Source organism: Pinus tabuliformis, chromosome 2_2 (genome assembly GCF_031772625.1).
Source record: "Pinus tabuliformis cultivar Carrire ecotype Pingquan chromosome 2_2, CPIR1, whole genome shotgun sequence".
In the NCBI taxonomy this organism is placed as follows: Eukaryota; Viridiplantae; Streptophyta; class Pinopsida; order Pinales; family Pinaceae; genus Pinus; species Pinus tabuliformis.
The window spans coordinates 519,749,262-519,757,823 of record NC_142300.1 but is presented as its reverse complement, the minus strand read 5'-3'; the positions used below and the strand labels follow the sequence as shown (position 1 = coordinate 519,757,823).

The following is an 8,562-nucleotide window of genomic DNA, read 5'->3' as shown; positions in this document are numbered from 1 at the left end:
GGAAGCCTGCTTCTTCCCTTTACCTTTCTTGCCTCCTGCCACCAGTGCTACATCCTCATCCTGCTCAACTGGCTTGGCTGCCCCAAGCTATCCTTTCCTGATCTCTGTCTGAATACAATCATCCCAAAACCTCTCCCATGTGGGAAGGGTCTCACGTGCACAAACCCCATCAGCAAAGTTCAACCATGAATGGGGGAGGCCATTCACTGCAATACGCACCAACTCAGTGGATGGAATGGCCTCTCCAATCGCTGCCAACTCATCTCTCACATTGGTAATCTTTGTGAGATATCCAGCTGCACTATCATTCCCCATCTTAATGTTCTTCAGCTTCTCCTTCAGGACCATCTTCCGGTTCTCATTGGTACTCTGGTAGAGATTGGACAATGCTGTCCACATCTCATGGGCATTGCTCTTTCCTCTCACATGAGGAATGCAATGGTCTTTGATTCCGTCTAGAATCGGCCTCTTACCCTTATTGTTCTTCTTTTTATACTCAGCCAACTGAGTAACATCAGTGGGCACAACAACAGGGTTCTGTGCGGTATGCACCATGATATCCCAGACTTCTGCCTCCTCAAAGATACTCTGCATTCTCTCCTTCCAAACACTGTAATTTGTATGCCCATCCAACCTATCCTCCACTCTCAATCCCAATGACATCCTGCTGTCCTAAAACTGAAAGAATAACACTTCTGTAGTAAAGATAAAACTGTTGTTTATGAAAAAATCAACTTGTTGGAATTTTCTGAGTGAAAAATCAGCAACTGTAATTTTTCCTTTTGCTGTCCAAAACTACCCTTCAGCACTCAAGCTCCGATACCATGTAAAAATTTCTGTTTTCCCACCCCGGTTTTCAGTTTCTCCTTATTTCTCCCATGTAGTTAAATGCCCATTCCCATAACCATACATTTAACAGACTGAAAAAATAAACATTGCTGAAAACACAAATTCTGGAAAATTTTCAGAATGCTGGAAATTACAGAATTAAAAATCAGCAATCAAAAACAGCCATTAAAACACATTAAAACACTGATATTTTTGGTCAACTTGACCCTGGAAAAACCCCCTACAACTCTTGGGGAAAACCAGTTTGAAAGCTCTTCTTTATTTCTGAAAATTGCCTTTTTACAGTGAGAATTATTCAGCAAAAAATCAGCAAGCAAATTTACAACTTATCTCCTTTCTCGTGCCTCACAGCAATCTGGAAATTACAGCAAACAGGACATCAATAAATGTTGTATGGCCTCCGTTTTGTGTGCAGAAAAATCAGCAAACTGCTCCTCGATTTTTGTTCAAAAATCTGCCTTTCACTATGTGCTGAATCAGCTATACAAATCTGCTCAACTACTGCCTTGGAATGTGTGCCAAGCTGCTGTCTCCTTCTCCTCCCTGCTCAGAAATCTCTCTTGCTCTCTTGCTCTCCTTCTCCCAATCTGCTCATGAAAGAATGAATGACCTTTTCCTCCTTTAATATAACTCCAAGTGACTTTTGGGTGATCTCTAAATCCAATGGCTGAAATAGATTTAGATCAATGGCTGAGATTAAATGTTCATTTAAATCTCACTTTCTATAACATTTCTGACTCATTAAGTATAACATCCCTACTTCTAATAATTTTATGTTTGACTGGATCCCATAGATGATAACCAAGATCTTCATCCGCATATCCCAAAAAAATGCATTTCATAGATTTATCATCTAGCTTAGTTCTATTTTCTTTGGGAATATGTACGAATGCTTCACATCCAAAGATTTTCAAGTGAGAATAATTCAAATTCTTACCAGTCCAAACTTCTTCAGGGATACCGCCATCCAAGGCTGTAGTTGGAGATCTATTTATGAGGTAGCAAGCGGTCCTGACTGCTTCAGCCCAAAAATTCTTCTCCAAACCGGAATTGGACAACATACTTCGCACCTTTTCCAAAATGGTGCGATTCATCCTTTCTGTGACACCATTTTGTTGAGGAGTACTAGGCACAGTCTTCTCATGCTTTATGCAAAACTTGTTACAATATTCCTTAAATGCATTTGAGCAATATTCTCCACCATTATCTGTTCTTAAACACTTCAGCAATTAGTTAGTCTCTCTTTCAACTGCAACATGGAATTTTTGAAATATTCCAAACACTTCAGTTTTATTTTTCATAGGATATGCCCAAACCTTCCTAGATGCATCATCTATAAATGGTACAAAATATGATGCTCCTCCTAATGATTTGATGTTAACAGGCCCAAACACATCCAAGTGTACCAATTTTAACACATTTTTCTTTCTGTCATGGCCACCTCTAAGGAATGAAACCCTTCTTTGTCTACCATATATACAATGATCACAAAGATCAAGATTGTAGGATTTCAAACCTAGCAATAAATTTTTACCAACAAGGATTTTTAAGCCCTTCTTGCTCATGTGACCCAAACGCTTATGCCACAGATTTGTTGAATTTCCTTCTTTTGTGACAGCAGCCAAATCTGATTTTCCTATCAGTATCTTCAATGTGTATAATGTTCCCGTCTTGGGTCCTTTGGCCACGACCAATGCACCTTTGCTAATTTTCCAGCCTCCTTTTCCAAAGCTTGTCGAATAGCCTTCATCATCCAGTCGTCCCATAGAGATTGAAGTCATGTGCATTTCTGGTACATGCCTAACCTGTTTCAACAATATATCTTGTCCATCTTTCATCTTGATCTGGACATCTCCCACTCCAACAATACTGCAAAAATTATTATTCCCCAAATGCACTCTACCATAATCACCAGGATTATATGAAACAAAACTATCTTTGCATGGGGTTACATGGTGAGATGCCCCAAAGTCAAGGATCCAATCAAAGCTACTGCTAGATGTATATACACATGCATCCTCTACTGAAATAGTAAACAACACATCACCATCTATGGCTACAGCAGTAGTCTCACCTTCATTTGTGCTGGATGACTTGTGATTTGTACTAGACGATCTCTGATCCTTTTGTCCTTTCTTCCAGAATCGAAATTCTTTCTTCATGTGCCCGGGTTTGCCACAATGAAAGCAGATGATCCTTCCTCTCCTTGATTTTGATCGGCCTCTCGATCTTGATCGCCCTTGCCGGCCTCGATCTATTCTCCTACCACGATCAGCTAGAGCTAGAGCCTCTCCTCCCTGGTTTTCTGCAATTGACTTGCGTCGCAACTCCTCATTCATTAAACTATTGCTGACATCATCAAACTTCAGGGTCCCTATAGTTGTTGAAGTTCTCATAGCTACAATTAAATTTTCCCAGCTGTCTGGCATAGAACACATTAGCAAAATAGCTCTAATTTCATCATCTAAAATGATTTTAACATAGGCAAGTTGATTAGTAATAATATTAAATGCATTCAAGTGCTCAGCAACTGAAGCACCCTCCTTCATTTTGAGATTATAAAGCTTCTTCATCAAGAACACTTTGTTTGATGCTGTGTTCTTCTCATATAGATCATGGAGCTTCTTCCATAATCCTTCAACCGTCTTTTCTCCGGACACATTGAAATAAACATTCTTTGCTAAATATTGGCAGATTGTTGCAATCGCCTTTCTATCTAACTTATTCCACTCTTCATTTGTCATCGATTAGGGTTTCTTTGTTGTGCCCTCAATCGGCAAATACTGATCCTTTAAAATCAATATATCCTCCATCTGTGATTTCCATAGGGCAAAATTAGCCCCGCTCAACTTCTCCATATGAACACCACGTTTCAACTCCAAACTCCACGGATCTCCACTTTTCAAACTCCAGCAACACGTTTCAACATAGGTCCATGACCTTGTTTTTCTTGCAGCAACTGTCTTTTAGTTCTAGCGTTCCTCAGCTATTTCCTGGACAGATCCTTCAACAGCTCCAGGAGTAACAACCAACGTTTTAATGAACGCTGCCAGAGCAAGGTGATGGCACTAAGCGGCTTGCACCGTGTATATTCGAACTTAGCTCTGATACCAGTTGTTAGTTCAGAGCATACATAACACACAACGGATTTATACTCAGAGACTTAGACGACAATAGCAGAGAATAATTCATAGAGACAGACAAATGGAGAAACAACAAGATTACTTAGTTAGAAACAACAGAATAGATAAAACAATCACTGGAGAACATAAATCACTTTGCATTACATAACAGGCCTGGACCTTGGCTTGCTTTCCTTGGCCAGAGAAATTACAAATTTATAGAGGCAGAAGAAGGATCTAGAATCCTGTGTGTGATTCAGATGGGGATCTGGAATGATATAGAAACCACTGGTGGTGTAGGAGGATCTAGAATCTTGGAGATCTAGAAAAATCTAATCTAGAAGGATCTAGAATACTGCGTGAATTTGGCTTCACACTTAACATTGATGATGCGCTCACCATTGATCTCCAAGATCCTGCCTATGATCTCGTTGTTGGCCAAATTGATGAACTCTAGGCATCCCCCTAAGGATGGGCAAGAATATGAGATATTGTCACTGAAGAGTTTCTCTACAGACCCATACAATTTATTTGAATGAAGATCAATTTATTTGAATGAAGATCAAGAACTGAGATGGAATCAGGCAAGGAAACCTTAGAGAGATACATTCATCTTCTCTCTGCATCTAGCAGCGTGGGAAAAGTAACATCGAGGTCTTCCTCTCAGAGTGATAAGTTCAGCATTCAGTGTTTTCTCTGCATCTAGCAGCAAGGGCAATGTAACATCAAGGTCTTCCTCTCAGAGCGATAAATTCAGGGAGCTTGCTAACAGCTGCTCGTGCCCTCTCAGCACGCTTCAAGGTAAGGTGTGCACCTCTGCTTGCATTGTACCAGTTTTCATCCTGTCAAAGTTATCAATATCCACACGCTTGTGTCACAATGAGGAAAATTTTGACAAAAAAATTCCACTATCTCTAGTTCTTGTCTTCCTTACCTTGTTATAATCTTCAAGCCAACGCTCTTCTTCACAGGAAGCTAACCATTTTTCAATTCTTTCCAATATTTCTTTCCTGCTAAATGCTTCTTCTTTAGTCTTTGCATTTTTCTCTTCAATGCTCTCAAGATGCTCGAAAGGGTCCCATAACCCTGTGAACAAATAAAAGGAAAGAAAATAAGTATCACTTAACAGATAGGAATTACTCCAATAATTTTATCAAAGATATGTTCTCCCTACAATAAATTATTATTGTTTAAGTATATACCATGAAAACATATTACCAGAATTGAGCAGTAAAAGAAACAATACCCAAGAGAACTTACCAGAATCCATGGAGGCAATTGACTTGTCCAGCGTAGTATTACTTTCAGCAATGAGATGTGTTCTCCTGCAAATTTCTTCTAACTCTGTTTGCTTCTTAAGAACAATCTCCTTCATCTTACTTCCTTTTAGCTCCTCAATTCTTGAAACCTCTGCTTCAACCTGTATCATCATAATTTCACTAAGAATCTAAACAAACAAGCTGGCTCGCACCACATCAATATGCATAAATACTGCGTGCATGCATGCAGAGGATCATCCAAATTTCTCAAGCCTACATGGTTAATAAATTCCATAGACAGGGCATTGGGAGAACATATTTCATGCTCTGAAGCTGCAATGTTGCAGGTGACATTCTGGAACATCTGTTGCTCTTCCATAGATGTGTCCATTAGATTCCAAAGCTCCAACATAGTCGTGGCCAAATCTTGAAGCTGTAGATATGAAAAAATCAAAAGAATCAGCCCAATGCACCACATTATGTTGCAATACAGATCAGGGTAATAGCAACCAACAAAACAAGGGGTAAACAAATTGCATGGGCAATCTCATGAAAATAACCTTTTGCATTTGTTTCTTTTTTTCTTCTCGCAATGTTTGAATTGTCGTAGCCAACCTATCAACAGTGTCATTACTAATGCTCTTGGATTGTTCAGACTCATCCAAGCTTGGATGCACATCTGTTACCGTACGTATAAAATCCAAGCCAAGGACAGAGCATAATCCATGGATTGTGTTGAAAAATTCGATGACTTTGTAGAGACGCTCACTCTACATCAAAAACGAATGGCAAAAGAACAGATCTTATACACAAAAATACATAAAAAAACAAAGGCGAAAGGACAGATCACAAATTCAAAAGACATATCCACAGATTACAAATAAACAAGGGGTTTAGACACTTGAATTAATTGAGAAAATTAAAAGTATTTAAAAATTAAAGGAACTATGATAGATTTGTTAGCAAAACTCAAACCCCATTAAAATCATAAATGTGTAAAATTGGATCCTCATGAATTTCGACTCTATGCATGAGACGAAACCCATCCCACAGTGATATAACACGCCACACTGGCTCCATCAAGCTTGATCTTTTCAAAGCAATTTATACAACAATACCATCTTATCACCGTTTTCTTACCAATTTTTTTGTAAGCTTGAACTTGTTTTCATGCTATAAATTTTTGGTTTTTTGGAACACAGCTAATACAGTTAAACCCATAAAATACCCTAATAGACTCAGTAAATCCTAACTCTCTTTAGGGTTATCTCACATTGCAGCTATTAGCAAAAGCATAAGACAAAATAAAATAGTGAAGCAGTAGTAATTCTTACCTTTTCTCTTTGAAGCAATTGAAGTTGCTTCTGGTATTCTTCAAAATTCCTAAGAGATAGATCATTTTCGTCCACTGAAATGGCGGACGAACTAAGCTCTGCACGTCCCAAAATTTCATTTGAAATCTTCTGAATCTGCATTTTAACATCCCAAATTTGCTGAACCCATTCCTCTTTTCTCCGGCGCATTTCTTCCAACAGAGGAGTTATTGCTTCCAGCTACTCCTTCAGGCTCCCTGCTCTTCTGTCTCCCTAAAATGGAGCAGGTAAAACCAATATCAGAGTCTTGTAAGATTTAAAATTCAAAATGAAACAATGATATAAACTGCAAAGGCATATTTTCAGTCTTGTTATTTTAACCTGTTTAGGCATGGTAGGGCAAACTCCAAGGGCAGAATAAATGGATGTGAGCTCTTCTTCGGAATCGGCAATAGCCTGGTGAAGCTAAGCCCATGATCGATTTGATTGATCTACTTTCCATCTGTAAACTTCCAAGCATTCTTGTTCAAGCTGGGGCAACATTTTATCTCTTTCCTCGTCTGGCTCGCCCATTTCGTCCCATATTAACTGAAATTGAGCAGATTTTTAGCCACCAAACCACTATACAATCCATAGCATATTTTTCATGGTTAGCTGAAATAAATATAAGAAACATTAAACATTACCTGGAGCTCGTAAAGAAGAGATCCACAAGTTGTCTCCAGTTGCAATAACTGATCGTTCTACAAGCTCGGCATTATGAACATATGCCCTACACCAGAGACATTTTGATTATGGTAAACGAAATCATGCAACAAACCATAAATTATGAAATTAACATAGGATTCCTCTTCCAGCAGAAACTGGAAGAATTATGGCAGCAGGTCATGGAAGAGCTCGCAAACATTATTGCAGCAGGTCGTGGAAGAGAACAGGAAGAGAAGAAAGCGAAAATAGGAGGAATAGAAATGGAAAGCAGTTTTGGTTAAACTAGATGCCAGTTGGAGTTGGACGTCGTTGTGGAAGAGCCCGGAAACATTGTAGCAGGTCGTGGAAGAGAACAGGAAGAGTAGAAAGCAGAAAGAGGAGGAACATAAATGGAAAGCAGTTTTGGTTAAACCAGATGCCAGTTGGAGTTGCGCGCCAGATGTCAATCATATGTCAGTTGGAGTTGCATGCCAGATGTCAATCATAGAAAGAAAAGGTAGACGAAAAAACTCATTCAAAGAAAGCCCTATCGGCCTAAATATGATATTTTAATTTACTTATTTTATTATAAAAAAAATAATTTTATTTATAAATAGATTTTATTATAATATTATGATTCGATAGGGTGACTTGACTTACTAATATCATTTTTATAAAAAAACTATCAATAATGTTCATGTCTAGTCAATTTAACGTCTTAAATTGCTCTACATAAATTATCAATCCGGGTATCGTAAACTGATGAAGTGTGGTGCACCATATGTGCTTAGTTAACCTTTTTCTTACTTCATTGTTTTATAGTTTATGTTGCTTTTGGGGTTTTGTTCTTGTTGGTTTCCTAAAGTGTTTAATGCAAATGGAAATCCTATTATTCTAAGGTCTTAAGAATACTTTTAAAGGTCAAGTATGGATGGAGATTTCAAGACAAGGTTTATGTCCCTTATGGTAACTTCCAAAACTTAGCACTTCAAAAGATCTCAAAACATGCTATTGATCAAATCAGTACTTGAACAAAAGTGTAAATATGTAGCTACTTAAATCAAACAAAAGATGAAATACTGATCATGAAATCACTGTCTCTGTTGCCCATCTAATTACAGAAATAAAATCTAAACTATTGCACTCAAACAAACCAAAAATTGCAGACTAATGAAAGTAAGATCAATTTACTTCACTTATAATCCGATAGCTCGCCAAGTAGTTTTTTGGGGTTAAGCCATGGCTCTGAAGATAACGTCAAATAACATGAACAACTTGATATCTAAGCTACCTACTTGCAGATTAATGAAAGCAAAATCAAATTACTTCACT

At 38.2% G+C, this 8,562-nt stretch overlaps 1 pseudogene; it reads right to left on the bottom strand.

The window, feature by feature from the left end:
• Positions 1-4,696: 4,696 nt before the first annotated feature.
• Positions 4,697-7,310, bottom strand: LOC149193629 (65-kDa microtubule-associated protein 3-like; annotated as a pseudogene).
• Between the last annotated feature and the right edge of the window lie 1,252 nt (positions 7,311-8,562).